Raw genomic sequence first — 18,936 nt, 5'->3', positions numbered from 1 at the left:
ATTCATTATTCGAGCTAACATATTGTTTCCTAGTCTCTTGAGAGAAACTGGTCCTTTGTCTTTCTTGGGAATTTCTATTCCTGTTTGAAAAAATGTCCATGCTTTTTCTTTTCTTGTAAGTCTATCTTTTTGAGGGGTGATTTCAGTTCTTTTGAGTTATTCTATTAAGGCTTGTATATCGTTTTCGTGCTTATCTTCCTTAGTAGGGACTTTTGTTTCTAATAAGCTATCTAATTTTTTATTTATTTCAGTTATTTGGTCTTCTAGGTTTTTATTTAATTCTAATAAAGCAAAATTATTAGATTGTTTTGTTTTACACTTATTAGATCTGTTTTGCCTGGTGGAGTATAGTCTGATAATCCTTCAGGGTTAGCTTGAAATTGTGCTGTTTTTCTAAGGACTTCTTTATAAAAGAGATTGTTCATGAAAGGGTTAAGTTTTTAAGCTTGCCTAATTCTTTCTTAATTTCTTTTGTTTCTTTATAAATGTTTTCTAGTTGATTATATATTGTTTCTAGTGGACTGTTATCAGTTATTTTCTTTTCTACTATGGTTTGTACCTTAGAAATTATATCTAGTTGTTGGTTTTTTAGAAATTTGAAATTTTGTTCTATTTTCTCTAATGATTTATTTTGTTTATGTTGCAGGTTTTCTATGGTCTCTATTATCTTTAGAAATCTATCGTCTTTGGACTAACTATGTTCTGCTAAATTTATTATTAAATCTGTAATAGTATTTAAATGTTGATTCTCACTATGTAAGATATGGTCTCCTTCTGCGAAATTACACTTAAGTAATGCTCCAAATTTTAGTGTTCGATATTTCTTTTCTGAAACTATTTCTAAATCTAAGTATTCTAACTTCTTAACACTTCCTATTATGCTAAATATAAGGTTATGTTTTTCCAATTTTGTGTTTCTATTCTAATTTCTTTTATGTTGTGATAAACTCTAGCTCCTATAGTAGATATTTGTAAATCTATCTGTTTTATTTTCTGGTGTATAAATGATATTTGTGAAGATGTCAATATATCTAAATATAACCTTAATTGTACTAAATATAGTTGTTTTTGTTCTAACAGAAAATCATATATATCTATATAATTTTGTCTTATTCTCAATAAATACCAATGATATTCCTGGTCAATTTATAATCTGTTTTTCGTAAGGCCTAAATCTTTTCTTATATATTCTAGATGGCATATATATTATCACTTGTATTTAGGGTGAGCACTATGTTGCCTATCCTAAAGGAAAAATTAAATTACTAATATAATTACTTTGGACTTCTATGCATCTATTTGCGTGTTGGATATTACTATCTATACTATGTAGTTTCCACTTTAAAGCACTTAATAACTCTGGGTTGACTAAGGTTGGTCGATTTGATTAATATAAATCCCCGTGATTACAAAGTCCGTCTGTTAAGTCTCTTGTTTCTAATATTTCTAGATATAGGCTTAATACCTCTTTTATCTTTAACCACTCAGTTCTAGTGTGTAATTCTCTATCTAAGTACCAATAATTTAACCTTAATTGGTTGGCAAAAGGGTGTTTTTTTCATATATTATAGACGAATTTGCGTTTTTAAACAATGAGTGCCCAAAACCTTCTCGCTCTGATGCCAAAAAGGATTGATAGTTTAGAAGACAGAATAAATAAATTAGAAAAAGGAAAAGAAAAAGTAGAAGGAACAAATCAAAATGCAACGTCAGAAGAAGAAATCGAACTCTTAAATGAAAAAGAAGACTACAAATCGTTTGAAGGATTAATTTGTAATGAAGACAAGAAAATTAATACTATCAAAATATTAACAAGAATAAGAATTCAAAACTATGAAATAGAAACTTTAGCTCTAGTAGACTCTGGATGTACAAAAACTATAATAAATATGGGTTAGAGATTTAAATATTAGAATAGACTTTGTTTTAGGCTTAGACTTTTTATTACATAACAACGGAAGTTGTCTCCTTACTAGAGACGGAGTAATACTTTCTACAAATATGACTCAAACCTCCATAACAACGAAACCAGTTCCAACAAAATCAAGGTATCTTAAAAATACTGATAAATCTAATACAAATACATTAAAATGTAATAAAGGAGAAGAGTGCAATTGTACTAAAATACATGTTATCAAAGAAGAAATTAAAGAAATTGAATTATTAAAACTAAGTTTATCTGATATACAAATAGAAAAAAGTTATGATCTAATAGAAATAAATACAGAACTTTATAATTTCAGAAAAGGATAACAACATATAGGAGTCATAAAGAATCAGAAAGACCTAGAAGAAGTAATTTACATCTTAGATAAATTAGAAATAATTGGAGAAAGACCCCTGAAGCACTGGGAAGCCAATCATATAACTTGCAGACTTGATATTATTAACCCAGAGTATACTGTTAAAACTGCTTCAATAGAATCCACAAATGAAGACCTGAGAGAATTTGAAGATCAAATAAAAGAATTACTAAATTTAGGGGTAATAAGAAGGTCGACTTCAAAACATAGGTCAGCCGCATTTATGGTAAGAAATCATTATGAAATACTAAGAGGAAAAGCTAGAATGGTAATAAACTACAAAAGACTTAATGACAATACTAGAATGGATGGATATAAATTGCTATACAAATCAGAATTAATAAATCAAATACAAGGAAGAAATTTTTTTAGTAAGTTTAATTGTAAATCCTGATATTGGCAAGTCAAAATGCATGAAGATAGCATAGAATGGACAACTTTTACTTGCCCAGAAGGACATTTCCAATGGTTGGTAAGGCCCTTCGGTTTAAAAATAGCTCCTTCGATCTTTCAAAGAAAGATGGATAATATATTTAGAGACTATAAAAACTTTATTTTAGTTTATGTAGACGATATCTTAGTATTTAGTAACAATACCAATGAACATCTAGGACATTTACAAATGGTGTTTAAACTGTTCATAGACAATGGAATCATAATTAGCAAAAAGAAAATGGAATTATGTAAGACTCTTATAAAATTCTTAGGGGTGGAAATTGGAAATGGAAAGATAAAATTACAACCCCATATAGACAAAAAGGTCCTCGACATGCCTGATAAATTAGACAACACTAAAGACTTACAAAAATTTCTAGGAATATTAAATTATGCGCGAAGTTTCATAAAAGATCTAGGGTAGCAGGACCCTTATACACTAAAACAGGAATTCATGGGCAAAAAACATTTAATATGGAAGACATAAAACTAGTACAAAAACTCAAACAAATGGTTAAAAATATACTAGATTTGGCCCTCCCACTAGAAACTGACTACCCAATAGTAGAAACAGATGGAAGTCTAGAAGGATGGGGAGACGTATTAAAAACAAAAAACAATAAATATGGAGACAAAAAAGATGAATATATTTGCGCTTATCACAGTGGAAAATACAAAGAAAAAGGAAATATGAGTAGCATAGATGCAGAAATTTTAGCAGTTACATATGGTTTAAAAAGTTTTAAATTATACATTATTAATAAAAAGGAAATTTTGGTAAGAACTGACTGCAAGGCTATTGTAAAATTCCACCAAAAAATAGAAGGAAAGAATAGTAGTAAAAGAAGATGGTTAAATTTTTTAGACGCTACGTCAATATACAATATATCTTTAGAACATATAAAGGGAAAAGATAATTCCTTAGCAGATCAACTAAGCAGAATTATGAAAACTAATTGTTTGTTTTCAGAATGACTACAGGCAAAGATGAAGACAAAGCATCCAGTTCAAGTTCCAGTGGACAAAGAGACAAAGACTTGTATCTGCAGACTCTTTTAGGAAATACTTTATTTCAACCACAGACAAAATTAGATGAAGCAAGACTAAAGACGGCAAGCATGGAAAGAATATATTTTGGGAAACAAAATCTAATTTTCTATCCTCCATCTAATCTAAGTTTCAAGGTAAAACCATAAACGAAGATAGATAGACCTCAAAGATGCCTAATAGACAACCTATGGATAGCATACAACAAGATTCCTAGAGACAATAGTTATTTCATTTCAGTAGTAAATTCATTAAGCCATTATTTTACAAACAAAAAATTCAAATTTTATGTAGTAGTCCAAGGGAGATTGCAAGGAGTATTCCAGACATGGATAGAAGTGATAGACTCAATCAAAGACTTTCCTACCCCACTTTTTAAAGGATTCAATGATTTGAATGAAGCACTAGACTATGCTAGAGGAACTGTTGGGCCTAATTATTTTATAAGCCCTGCTTTGAGACAAACTCCAAGACCATGTTTGAAATACAACATTCAAAAAGACACAGACAGAATAATTTTCTGCGATCATTGTTCTTTAATGACAGAAGGATTCAAAAGACTAAATCAGACAATCGAGAGACTAGAAACTGAAAAAGGGAAAATGACACAACATATCCACTCATTACAAGAGAGGATAAGATTTTTACTTGGATAAGACGGGTGTAGATTCCCAACGAATGTAGAAAGAGCTATTGTACCAGCTAGAGGTACAGCTAGTCCCGTTCAAACGGTAGCGAGTAAAGACTCATCAAATTCGTTGATGGTTGACACTTTACCCAAAAGTGTAAGAATTCTACCAGCAAGTTTAAGTACAGTAGCAGAGACGAGCAAAAAGACAAAGGGATTCCTTCAAAAAAGAAAAAAAATAAAAGGATAGAAAAAATAATAAAAAGTTCCCTTTACAAGTTACTCACAGAAAAATACTAAGGTGGTAATACAAGAAAAAATTATACGAGAAACTCTAGAGCCAGATCCAGCAGATTTCGACCACGAAGACACAGAGAGTAGAAGTGATGAAAATGATCTATCAATAGACTAATTTAATCGACACTACGACCCAAATGAAGACAATGATTCAGGGATGAGTTTTGATTCAATAGCGTTACACAACCTGGATACATAGAGAAATACGTAAGCAATGATGTCAACACAAGAAGACAAAGCAAATATGTAAGAAATGACATCACAAGCCATTATAATAAAAAAGACTCCACTACATGTCCACTACCAATAAAGAAGACTCCACTACCACAAGAAGACAAAGAAGGACCATTAAATTTTGAAAGGTTTCACAAGCCATGTGACGATGGGGCCCAAAGAGCACCCGATAGGTAAAGAAAGCTTATTCAAAATTTGAAATCCGAATTTTAAATTCGGATCTACTCCTATAAATAGAACCATTTGCAAAGAAGAGAAGATAGAGCGAAGTACAAGCAGAGGATTGAGCAAAGAAGAAATACTAATTTAGTTCTTGTTTGTGTAAGTGTTTGTGTGCAAAGTGTGTGAGTGTTTTAATTTTCAAGTAGCTGCAAGGTCACCCGAGGACTCCCGAAAGGGAAACCTCTTTCCGGCCATTATCATGTAAATAGTTATCAGTTTTCTAGATCTTTGTAAGATTCTCCCTATATTATGTAAAAGTTATTATGTATTTTATTATGAATATAATGTTTATATTACTATGATGTTCATATAATGTTTAAATTACTCTTAGTAAATGGTTAGTTCCTTATCTTCTTAGTAACCCCGATGGATTAACCTGTAAATACCTAGGGAAGTTGAAAGTCCGCCATGGTTAGAAAACCAAAAGGACCGTGTATCCCAGAGTGTGGTTAAAGAAGCAGGTGCTAAGAACATGGGTTAAGGAAAAGAGATGAATAGAGTAAAAAAAAAGTAATTTTGGGAGAAATTACATAGATTTAGTAACAAATCACTACTAAACAAGATAACGGAGCAGGAAGAGGGAGTACTGAGTAGGATTTTACAACATATTTTTACAAACGCAGCCTATTTAAACATCACAACTTGATTAATAGATAAAAAAACATAACATATTTTTACTATATTTAAACGTATTTTTATTGGTATCAGAGCAAGAAGGTTTTGGGCACACATTGTTTAAAAACGCAAATTCGTTTATAATATATGAAAAAACACCCTTTTGCCAACCCATTAAGGTTAAATTATTGGTACTTATATAGAGAATTACACACTAGAACTGAGTGGCTAAAGATAAAAGAGGCATTAAGCCTATATCTAGAAATATTAGAAACAAGAGACTTAACAGACAGACTTTGTAATCACGGGGGTTTATATTCATCAAATCGACCAACCTTAGTCAACCCAAAGTTATTAAGTGTTTTAATGTGGGAACTACATAGTAGAGATAGTAATATCTAACACGCAAATAGACGCAAAGAAGTCCAAAGGAATTATATTAGTAATTTAATTTTTCCTTTAGGATAGGCAACATAGTGCTCACCCTAAATACAAGTGATAATATATATACCATCTAGAATATATAAGAAAAGATTTAGGCCATACGAAAAATGGATTATAATTGACCAGGAATATCATTGGTATTTATTGAGAATAAGACAAAACTATATAGATATATCCGATTTTCTGTTAGAACAAAAACAACTATATTTTGAACAATTAAGGTTATATTCAGATTTAATGACATTTTCACAAATATCATCTATACACCAGGAAATAAAACAGATAGATTTACAAATATGAGTTTATCACTACATAAAAGAAATTAGAATAGAAACACAAAATTGGAAAAACAGAACCTTATATTTAGCATAATAAGAAGTGTTAAGAAGTTAGAATACTTAGATTTAGAAATAGTTTCAGAAAAGAAATATCGAAGACTAAAATTTGGAGCATTACTTAAGTGCAATTTCGCAGAAGGAGACCATATCTTACATCGTGAGAATCAACATTTAAATACTATTACAGATTTAATAATAAATTTAGCAGAACATAGTTAGTCCAAAGACGATAGATTTCTAAAGATAATAGAGACCATAGAAAACCTGCAGCATAAACAAAATAAATCATTAGAGAAACTAGAACAAAATTTCGACTTTCTAAAAAACCAACAACTAGATATAATTTCTAAGGTACAAACCATAGTAGCAAATAAAATAAATGATAACAGTCCACTAGAAACAATATATAATCAACTAGAAAACCTTTATAAATAAACAAAAGAAATTAAGAAAGAATTAGGCAAGCTTAAAGACTTAACCCTTTCATGAATAGTCTCTTTTATAAAGAAGTCCTTAGAAAAACAGCACAATTTCAAGCTAACCCTGAAGGATTCTCAGACTATACTCCACCAGGCAAAACATACCTAATAAGTGTAAAACAAAACAATCTAATAATTTTTGCTTTATTAGAATTAAATAAAAACCTAGAAGACCAAATAACTGAAATAAATAAAAAATTAGATAGCTTTATTAGAAACAAAAGTCCCTACTAAGGAAGATAAGCAAGAAAACGATATACAAGCCTTAATAGAACAGCTCAAAAGAACTGAAATCACCCCTAAAAAAGATAGACTTACAAGAAAAGAAAAAGCATGGACATTTTTTCAAACAGGAATAGAAATTCCCAAGAAAGACAAAGGACCAGTTTCTCTCGAGATAGATTAGGAAACAATATGCTAGCTAGAATAATGAATAACTCATCTAGACCAAGTAGTAGTCATCAGTTGGATGAACTAATAGATGTAGATAGAGACATAGAAATATTCAAACAAAATAAATTAAAACTATTAAATCCACAAGTTCTCTATAATACAGGTTTCTTCTTGTCAACAACACATCTATACAGACATTATAGAGAAGAACAGGTAAGTGTATCGGAAAACGATAGTGAAAGTATAAATTTTAATTAGTAAAGAATCTATACAAGAAATACAAAAAAGAGGAATGAATCTCATGAACATGGGATTGGTAGTAATTGGGCTCAAAGGTTTAACTAGAAAAAATTTGGGTACTACAGTACTAATTACTTTATATGATAGCAGATGGTCAGAGTCTAAAAGATCAATAATAGGTTTAACAGAAGTAGGCATGAGTAATAATGGAGGAATTTTTTACTGCAGTCCAGATTTCATGATAAATTCAAAAGAATTTGGAAAATACATAAAAATAGGCATAAAAACCAAAGGTTACGAATAAATGAACTGTGGAAACAATCTTTTAGTTTGTGTTGGCTTTATAGGAAAATTAGCCAACAACAGCAGTTCACGGTTTAAAATAAAGATAGACGATGCAGTAGGTATAATGGGAAATAAAGGAATCAAATTAATGAACCCTTTAGAAATAAATTTAGAAGAATATGCAGGTAGAGAATGGAATTTAGAAAAATTCTGTAAAAAAGAAGTATTACGACCAAACGACCACCTCACATACACTAATACTAAAGGAGAGACATCAATCAGATTCACTAATTATAAATATACAGATAAAAAAGAAATAGATGAAGATCTAGAAGATAATGAATCAACTATCAATATGGAAGGTATACAACAACAACAACAACAACATACCCAGTGAAATCCACTAGGTGGGGTCTGGGGAGGGTAGAGTGTACGCAGACCTTGCCACTACCTCGTAGAGGTAGATGGGCTGTTTCCGAGAGACAATGGAAGGTATGAATATTCAAAATATAAATGAAGAGGACTACGAAGTAGACTTATCGATAGCAAAGGCTAAAGATTGACATCAAGAAAATAAAACAACTTTGTTTAAATGTAAAGGTTGTAAAATAGGAAAAATAGATATCTCTATAGTAGAAAAACACTTTAAAGAATGCAAATTTAGAATAGATAATTATGGGTATACACAAAAAGAGGACACCCAAGAAGAAAGCGATGACGAGACAACACGCAGTCTAAAAGAATTCATGGAAACCGCTTCTTCTAGTTCAAGTCCCTTCCAAAAGACAACCCCCATAACACCAGTAGAATATACTATAGGTAATTTACCACAACACAGGGTATATAGGTAAGACCCGGCAACAGAACCAGAAATGGTTAGACCAATAGGAATAAGAATGCCAATAGAGGCTCCTATCAAACTTCAAGACGGAGGAGATAGAGAAAAAATATCAAATATAGCAGCTCATGACCCTCAATTATGGAACTCAATAATAGACGTATGGGAAGGAATAGTGGTAGCAGATTACATACATCATTATAGTGAAACAGATGCAGAAACTATGTATAGGTACATGGAAACCTTTTTAGGAGAATCAATCAAAGGAGTGTGGGAAGCGTACAAAGTAGCTTACCCTCAAGAATTCCAAGAACTAGTAAACATGGGACCAAACTCGTATAATTTCACTAATAAAATACACAGCCTAATAACAGGAGAAGACCCAAATAGTGGATTAGTAGTTTTACAAAAGAATGCACTAATAAAACTAGACAACTTAGTATTACAAATTGGAGCCATATAAAAAACTTTTTGAAAGACTATTTTTACTATTGCGCTATAAGCGGCAATGCGTTTGACCAAAGCTTGGGAAAAAAGCTTTTTAACAAACTCCTTGGAGCCTTAGGAAGAGAAATAGAAGAAAGATAGAGCAAAAGAGAAGGAGTTATGCAAAATCCAAATGCTAATTGGTCTATTGGACATAAATACAGCATGTTATGGAAATATTATAAGAAAAATGTGCAAATATACAAATACAAAAACAATTAAAACAAAATGAGACAGGTTTTTGTAAAAATATATATACAACGCAAAGCTATGATCAAGGTACACCAAAAAGAAAATACAAAAAGACGTATCAAAATAACCAAGACTATAAACCAAGGAAAAAATATTATCTAAGGAAATCTACGGCAAGAAAGCCTTATCTAAATAAAGATAGACATGTGAGAAAGCATAATAATAATAGAATCTATAAAAATAAACTATCTTGTTTTACATGCGGAAGTAAAGAACATCTAGCTAATATTGTCCAGGTAGAAATAATAGTAGAACAAGAAATGCCCAACTTATAAAAGATTTCCAAGAAACCCTAATAAATGTAGATGAATACATGTCAGATAATGAAAGTATATATTCAATAATAAGAATAGACGCTTTAGAAGGAAGACAACAAGATTCGTCTGATTCAGAAGAAGAAACTTTAATAAACGAAATAGGATTAGAAAAATTAGATTTAAATATCAAGGATTTTACATTTTTCAATATACAATGCGATCACCAATTTTCCAAAGGAAAAGGTTTAGATAGTAAAAAATGCTTTAATTGCACAGGATACCCCAGTAAAGACAGAAGAGCTAAATGTATGAATTGCTATATAGAAGGATGCCTTATGTGCATTGAAAAGATACTTAACATCAAAGTTATAGACCAGACAATAAAGGATTGATACCAATAAAAATACGTTTAAATATAGTAAAAATATGTTAAATTTTTTTATCTATTAATCAAGTTGTGATGTTTAAATAGGCTGCGTTTGTAAAAATATGTTGTAAAATCCTACTCAGTACTCCCTCTTCCTGCTCCGTTATCTTGTTTAGTAGTGATTTGTTACTAAATCTGTGTAATTTCTCCCAAAATTACTTTTTTTTACTCTGTTCTTCTCTTTTCCATAACCCATGTTCTTAGCACCTACTTCTTTAACCACACCCTGGGATACACGGTCCTTTCGGTTTTCTAACCATGGCGGACTTTCAACCTCCCTAGGTATTTACAGGTTAATCCATCGGAGTTACTAAGAAGATAAGGAACTAACCATTTACTAAGAGTAATTTAAACATTATATGAACATCATAGTAATATAAACATTATATTCATAATAACAACAAATAATAATTTCTACATAATATAGGGAGAATCTTACAAAGATCTAGAAAACTGATAACTACTTACATGATAATGGCCGGAAAGAGGTTTCCCTTTCGGGAGTCCCCGGGTGACCTTACAGTTACTTGAAAATTAAAACACTCACACACTTTGTATACAAACACTTACTCACTCTTTTTTTTTTTGAAAGGGAAGGGGAATATGTAAACTACTAACTCTTACAAGAACTAAATTAGTATTTCTTCTTTGCTCAATCCTCTGCTTGTACATCGCTTTATCTTCTCTTCTTTGCAAATGGTTCTATTATAGGAGTAGATCCGGATTTAAATTCGGATTTCAAATTTTGAATAAGCTTTCTTTACCTGTCGGGTGCTCTTTGGGCCCCATCGTCACATGGCTTGTGAAACCTTTTCAAAATTTAATGGTCCTTCTTTGTCTTCTTGTGGTAGTGGAGTCTTCTTTATTGGTGGTGGACATGTAGTGGAGTCTTTTTTATTATAAAGGCTTGTGATGTCATTGCTTACATATTTGCTTTGTCTTCTTGTGTTGACATCATTGCTTACGTATTTCTCTATGTATCCAGGTTGTCTAACACTATTGAATCAAAACTCATCCCTGAATCATGGTCTTCATTTGGGTCGTAGTGTCGATTAAATTGGTCTATTGATTGATCATTTTAATCACTTCTACTCTCTGTGTCTTCGAGGTCGGAATCTGTTGGATCTGGCTCTGGAGTTTCTCGTATAATATTTTCTTGTATTACCTCCTTAGTCTTTTCTGTGAGTAACTTGTAAAGGGAACTTTTTATTATTTTTTTCTATCCTTTTATTTTAATTTTCTTTTTTGAAGGAATCCCTTTGTCTTTTTGATCGTCTCTGCTACTGTACTGAAACTTGCTGGCAGAATTCTTACACTTTTAGGTAAAGTGTCAACCATCAACGGATTTGATGAGTCTTTACCCGCTATTGTTTGAATGGGACTAGATGTACCTCTAACTGGTACAATAGCTCTTTCTACATTCGTTAGGGAATGCACACCCGTCTTATCCATTTTGTAATGAGATGGAGAACTCTTTAATGGTATGGTTTGATCTGTATTTCCAAGTAAAAATCTTTTCCTCTCTTGTAATGAGTGGATATGTTGTGTCATTTTTCCTTTTTCAGTTTCTAGTCTCTCGATTGTTTGATTTAGTCTTTTGAATCCTTCCGTCATTGAAGAACTTGATACGCTCAAATTACACCTCCTTTCAGAAGCATAAGCGATCGTTATCAAGTAAAGAACCCAACTTGGTAGGTTGGGATCGATCCCACGAGGAAAATGGTTTAGACTTTACTTTTAAACCAACAATTATATTCAATTAGTCAAATTATTCCAGAAACAAGTAATAAAAGGGGGGTTGTGCTTGTGTGAAACAAATAGTAAGAACTTAATAAGTAATCAATAATCAAACTCAACTTTGGTTGTTATCAAGATAAGAGAAATAACTAGGGTATGCGTGTTCCCCACAATCTCATAACGCAGTAATCCTAGTAATAGCAATCCTTTTCTAGTGTATTACATGCAAAGTGATAAGTTAGGTATCTCTAAATCCTTGGTCCGGCATCTAGAGAATTTTACCCCGCACCTTGGTCCGGCTACGTGTGTATAATTTACTAACCCTTACCTTTACCTCATATTAGACATCATAATCGATGTTTGGCTTAGTTATTACTTTGCACCAATCGACACTAGCCTATTAGATAGTATCACACTAAATCTATGTTGATAATTCTTTTCTTGTTAATTACCTCCTTGGTCCGGCAAGTAGTAACAAGGCGAGTTCTAACGTTGGCCACCGTTAAAAAGACTTCTAAACGAAAGAATTATCAATGCATGCAAAATACTAGTCAAGAATTGCTTATCTACTATTCATACTTTGTTAATTGATCATGGTTCCCACAACCCTAGTTGTGGATTTAGTTACTCATATTGGCAAGAACACAATTCATAATTGTAGATGAAGAAATCATGAACTTACGTAAAGAGAATAATAAACCCAGAAATTTAACTTAAATTTCAAAGCCAAAATCTTCAAAACGAACTTGGGAAATCAATAATTGCTAGAGTTGCCAATTAATCTCCAAAGTTACAAAGCAAAAATAGAATAATAGTGTCTAACCCCCAAAAATGAGGTTTACATGTCCTATTTATAGAAAACAAATTCTAAATAAAAAAGGAAACAAATTAAGGAAAGTTTTGTTCAGGTACGCGTCTTCAATCCATGAGACTGACTTACGGACCGTCGATGGATCTACGGTTCGTAAGTCCCTTCCGTCACTCGAGACTTAGAAAATATTTCAGCTTCCAAAAATTAGCTTCTCTGAAGCAAACGACGGACCAGCAGTACGGACCGTAGATCGACCTACGGTCCGTCAATCCCCTCCGTAGCTCCATACTTAAAATCTTCAAAAAATTAGGTACTGGAACCCTCGCAGTCTCACTCTACGGATCAACAGTACGGTCCGTAGATCAATCTACGGACCGTCAATGGGCACCGTGGTTCCACACATGGTCAGACTTCCCTGATTTGTCCTCAATAGCATGCCTGCTGATCTACGGTCATAACCTACGGACCGTGGATGGATCTACGGTCCGTATATCACCTCCGTAGATGCCTTTTTTCTGCATTTCCTTCAGCTGTTTCTAAACTTTCGCGCCTGAACACCTTTCCTGCAAATCATGATAAAAACCATAAAAACCAATATAAAAAGGCCCTAGCCACACACAACATGTAAGTGAAATGTATTAGAAATACCGTAAACTCACGGTATATCAAAGAACAATGATCGCAGAAAATTATTTTGTTTGTGTCTTTTTGAATGTTGTATTGCAAAGATGGTCTTGGAGTTTGTCTCAAAGTTGGGCTTATAAAATAATTAGGCCCAAGAGTTCCTCTAGCATAGTCTAGTGCTTTATTCAAATCATTGAATCCTTTAAAAAGTGGGGTAGGAAAGTCTTTGATTTAGTTTATCACTTCTATCCATGTCTGGAATACTCCTTACAATCTCCCTTGGACTACTACATAAAATCTGAATTTTTTTGTCTTCATTTTTGGTTTGTAAAATAATGGCTTAATGAATTTACTACTAAATGATATAAATGTTGTCTCTAGGAATCTTGTTGTATGCTATCCATAGGTTGTCTATTAGGCATCTTTGAGGTCTATCTATCTTCGTTTCTGGTTTTACCCTGAAACTTAGATTAGATGGAGGATAGAAAATTAGATTCTGTTTCCCAAAATATATTCTTTCCATGCTTGTCGTCTTTAATAGTCTGCAGATACAAGTCTTTGTCTCTTTGTCCACTGGAACTTGAACTGGATGCCTTGTCTTTATCTTTGCATGTACACATTCTGAAAACAAACAATTAGTTTTCATAAGTCTGCTTAGTTGATCTGCTAAGGAATTATCTTTTCCCTTTATATGTTCTGAAGATGTATTGTATATTGACGTAGCGTCTAAAAAATGTAACCATCTTCTTTTACTACTATTCTTTCCTTCTATTTTTTTGGTGGAATTTTACAATAGCCTCGCAGTCAGTTCTTACCAAAATTTCCTTTTTATTAATAATGTATAATTTAAAACTTATTTAAACCATATATAACTACTAAAATTTCTGCATCTATGCTACTCATATTTCCTTTTTCTTTGTATTTTCCACTGTGATAAGTGCAAATTTTTTCATCTTTTTTGTCTCCATATTTATTGTTTTTTGTTTTTAATACTGCTCCCATCCTTCTAGACTTCCATCTGTTTCTACTATTGGGTAGTCGGTTTCTAGTGGGAGGGGCCAAATCTGGTATATTTTTAACCATTTGTTTGAGTTTTTGTACTAGTTTTATGTCTTCTATATTAAATGTTTTTTGCCCATGAATTCCTGTTTTAGAGTATAAGGGTCCTGCTACTTTCCCTAGATCTTTTATGAAACTTCGCGCATAATTTAATATTCTAGAAATTTTTGTAAGTCTTTAGTGTTGTCTAATTTATCAGGCATGTCGAGAACCTTTTTTGCTATATGGGGTTGTAATTTTATCTTTCCATTTCCAATTTCCACCCCTAAGAATTTATAAGAGTCTTACATAATTCCATTTTCTTTTTGCTAATTATAATTCCATTGTCTACGAACAGTTTAAACACCATTTGTAAATGTCCTAGATTTTCATTGGTATTGTTACTAAATACTAAGATATCGTCTACATAAACTAAAATAAAGTTTTTATAGTCTCTAAATATATTATCCATCTTTCTTTGAAAGATCGAAGGAGCTGTTTTTTAAACCGAAGGCATTACCAACCATTTGAAATGTCCATCTAGGCAAGTAAAAGCTATCCATTCTATGCTATCTTCATGCATTTTGACTTGCCAATATCCGGATTTACAATCAAACTTACTAAAAAAATTTCTTCCTTGTATTCGATTTATTAATTCTGATTTGTCTGGCAATTTATATCCATCCATTCTAGTATTGTCATTAAGTCTTTTGTAGTTTATTACCATTCTAGCTTTTCCTCTTAGTATTTCATTATGATTTCTTACCATAAATGCGGCTGACCTATGTTTTGAAGTCGACCTTCTTATTACCCCTAAATTTAGTAATTCTTTTATTTGATCTTCAATTCTCTCAGGTCTTTGTTTTGTGGATTCTATTGAAGCATTTTTAACAGTATACTCTGGGTTAATAATATCAAGTCTGCAAGTTATATGATTGGCTTCCCAGTGCTTCAGGGGTCTTTCTCCAATTATTTCTAATTTATCTAAGCTGGAAATTACTTCCTCTAGGTCTTTCTGATTTTTTATGACTCCTATATGTTGTAATCCTTTTTCTGAAATTATAAAGGTCTGTATTTATTTATATTAGATCGTAACTTCTTTCTATTTGTATATCGGATAACTTAGTTCTAATAATTCAATTTCTTTAATTGCTTCTTTGATAACATGTAGTTTAGTACAATTGCACTCTTCTCCTTTATTACATTTTAATGTATTTTTATTAGATTTATCAGTATTTTTAAGATACCTTGATTTTGTTGGAACTGGTTCCGTTGTTATTTAGGTTTGAGTCATATTTTTAGAAAATATTACTCCTTCTCTAGTAAGGAGACAGCTTCCGTTGTTATGTAATAAGAAGTCTAAGCATAAAACAAAGTCTATTCTAATATTTAAATCTCTAACCCATTATTTTTTCTAATTTATATGTGGGTTTATAGAAGTCTGCACATGTATTTAAAAAAACTTATTTGAGCATTACTAACATAATGTTTATATATATTTAAAGATCCATCCATTTGCATGGCGCTTTGTGGCTCAGGAAATTCTCTTATTATTTCTGAAGGCAGGATACTTCTATTTATTATACTTTTTGTAATCCAGAGTCTACTAGAGCTAAAATTTCTATTTTATAGTTTTGAATTTTTATTCTTGTTAATATTTTGATAGTATTAATTTTCTTGTCTTCATTACAAAAAAGGATTGATAGTTTGGAAGACAGAATAAGTAAATTAGAAAAAGGAAAAGAAAAAGTAGAAGGAACAAAAAAAAAAAGCAACGTCAGAAGAAGAAATCGAGCTCTTAAATGAAAAAGAGCACTACAAATCATTTGAAGGATTAATTTGTAATGAAGACAAGAAAATTAATACTATCAAAATATTAACAAGAATAAGAATTCAAAACTATGAAATAGAAAACTTTAGCTCTAGTAGACTCTGGATGTACAAAAAGTATAATAAATAGAAGTATCCTGCCTTTAGAAATAATAAAAGAATTTCCTGAGCCACAAAGCGCCATGCAAATGGATGGATCTTCAAATATATATAAACATTATGTTTAGTAATGCTCAAATAAGTTTTTTTAAATACATGTGCAGACTTCTATAAACCCACATATAAATTAGAAAAAAAATGGGTTAGAGATTTAAATATTAGAATGACTTTGTTTTAGGCTTAGACATCTTATTACATAACAACGGAAGCTGGCTCCTTACTAGAGACGGAGTAATATTTTCTAAAAATATGACTCAAACCTCCATAACAACGAAACCAGTTCCAACAAAATCAAGGTATCTTAAAAATATTGATAAATCTAATACAATACATTTAAATGTATATATATATATATATTTATTTTTAAAACTCCTAATTAATATTATTTAAGAGGTGTGTAAAAAAGTAACACCACCAATAATTTGATACAGAAGGAATAAAAGGTAGGGGGGCAAACAATAGAAAATAAGAGGAATATATTATGGTGAAGATATTTTTTTTTAAATGTATACTTTGGGAGCAAGAAACATAAAAAGGTAGTCTAACAGGTCTAGAATTATATTTTATCTCTAAAACCTATACAATATTTTTTAATCCTTTTTTTCCTTTTCCACATTGAAACCTTCAAATTTGTTTCACAAATTATGTATATATTTTCTTCACCATAAAAGTAAATTAAAATTTTTTTTCAAAAATATATATATATTCGTAGGTTAGAATATTCTGTTTAATACACTTTTTTTCCCTTCCCTCTAAAAAGATACAACAATGTGGAAGCCTATGATATCCTATTCCCCATCATCATTAGGCTTCCGGTTAAGTCTTTATTATGTTTTCAATCTGTTTCTAAGTCAGGGAATGCTATAATATCCAACGAAGAATTCAAGAAAGCCTTGTGCCCTAGAAAGCTCTTATTGGTACAAAAGAATGATGGTGAATTCAAGTTTCGAGACTTGGAAAATCCCCAAATTGCAATTGAAAAACAAGAATTTCCACTAAAGAGATTTCGAAATCCTAGTCATGTGTTTGTGTGATTGTTTGGTATTAATGAGAACACAGATGGATTATAATGAATAAGCTTTGTGGAATCCTTATAGGAAAACAAGAATTTCCACTATCGTGCTTTTTTATGTCCAGTTTTGAATGGAAGGACTCCACATGGTTGTGGATTGTATTATGATTCTGGTGACGATGATTACAAGGTTATATTGATTTATAAATCATTTTATGCCATCTATCATGTAAAGAGGAATCGTTGGACTAAGAAAACTATTATCGTTAATTTAGTGCAAGCACGTGATCATGAAATTGTCACGAGGTGTAGTGGGGCATTAGCGTTGATGGTTATGTATTTTGGTCATTGAATTCCAAAATTGACCAATTAGTATATCGTAGAATTACATACTATGATGTGAAGTCAGATGAACTACATCAGCTTCAAATACCAGATTACATAATGATGCAGAACAAAGGCAATCAAGAATCAGAATGAAACGTTGAAGCTTTAAGAGTAGTACCTTATGTTTATTTAATGGTAACAATTAGTTAAAAGTAGTTAAGTAGGCCTTGAGTCTTAGTTACAATGTGGTCCCAAATAGTTTTATATTGTATTTTTCCTTTTTTGCACATTAGACCCATTAATTAGAGGAGGGGTCCTATCCAATCCATGTCAGGTGCTTTTGCAAGAATCTGTACTACCTTATCTTCTTGTCTGGAAAGAAAGGTGAGTCATCTAGGGTTAAGACTTAGTATAAATTGTAATGTTCGCTCTTTGGTTCTTTTTATCATATATGAAATATCTCTAGCCGTAAAATTAGCTAGAATTAGTTAACTTCTTCTTTCTCTTTTACAAATTCTATTTTTACTGTTCCATTGGATTGGATTGTTCTTCCATCAGTTTCATGCATCATTTGGTATCAGAGCAATTCTTGAGCTCTGTGGGTGAAAGAATGACAACAGATATGAATGAGATCAAAATCTATGATGGAGAGAATGACAATGGAGATTGCCAACTTCACAATGAGGCAGAATCAGCTAAGGTCAGCATGAGAAGGCTTTTACTGAACTGAAAGATTCCATTGATGAGGTAAAAAGTATGACAGAGGAAAGAATCAGGAGGTGCATGATACTGGTGAGAATGCAGAAATCTACACTCCATCTGGTAACCCCATGGCTTTGTTACCTCATGTTGCAGGGCTTCCCACCTTTGGGCAATACTCTCCGGGAGGTTTTGCAATGGGAGCTAGTCCATTACCAACCTTTTCAGCTCAAGGGGACACTATGCTAACATGTTCCCCTAGGGTCAATCCACAACCAGGAGGCCAGGGAGGGGGAAGCAATACTGGAAGACATCAGAATCACCACCACCAGGGAACACCACAATGTCAAGGATGACCAAGATAGAGTTCCCCAGGTTCAATGGAACCAACTTGAGGGCTTGGTTATGCAAGGTAGAGCAATTCTTTTCCTTAGATGAAGTAGCTTATAATCAGAGAGTAAAAGTGGCTTCTATTCACT

Source organism: Solanum verrucosum, unplaced genomic scaffold (genome assembly GCF_900185275.1).
Source record: "Solanum verrucosum unplaced genomic scaffold, falcon-dt-bn FXZP01000464.1, whole genome shotgun sequence".
NCBI lineage: Eukaryota > Viridiplantae > Streptophyta > Magnoliopsida > Solanales > Solanaceae > Solanum > Solanum verrucosum.
The sequence above is the reverse complement of the archived record's forward strand: the minus strand, read 5'-3'. Positions refer to the sequence as shown.